The sequence below is a fragment of the Austrofundulus limnaeus genome, unplaced genomic scaffold (assembly GCF_001266775.1).
Source record: "Austrofundulus limnaeus strain Quisiro unplaced genomic scaffold, Austrofundulus_limnaeus-1.0 Scaffold1890, whole genome shotgun sequence".
In the NCBI taxonomy this organism is placed as follows: domain Eukaryota; kingdom Metazoa; phylum Chordata; class Actinopteri; order Cyprinodontiformes; family Rivulidae; genus Austrofundulus; species Austrofundulus limnaeus.
In genome coordinates, this window is record NW_013954292.1 from 4,063 (window position 1) to 4,576 (window position 514).

The window sequence follows — 514 nt, forward strand, 5'->3', positions numbered from 1 at the left end:
ATATAGTACAGTGTACTACAACACACTGCTGTGTTTATAAACCAGGCTCATCTACTGTTGGTGCTGATTTTATTCACATGTTAACTTCTCTCAACAGGCGGTTCAGTTTGAGCAGCAGCTGTTTCCCTGACCAACATGGCGGACCTGATGACGTCACAGCGTCTCTAAAGTTAAATGAACTGAAGGCTTTACTAGTTTCAAACTATTAAAACGTAAACTTTGATTTCTTCATGCGTGCTCCTCCGGTTCAGACAGAGTCCACGGGTCTAGGTCTGAGGTTCGGATCCTGGTGGACCTTGAGTCCGACCCTGATCGGTTCTAAGGTCCGGTTCTGATCCGTTTGTAAAAACAAATTAAAACGTGTTTGAGTCCAACTCAGCTAACCTGCTGCAGGCTCCTCCTCTGACCGATCAGCCTGTTAGCTTGATGCTAACAGGTGTGTTCATCTGAGAGCCGCCACGTCACGTGCACGCACACACACACACACACACACACACACACACACACACACACA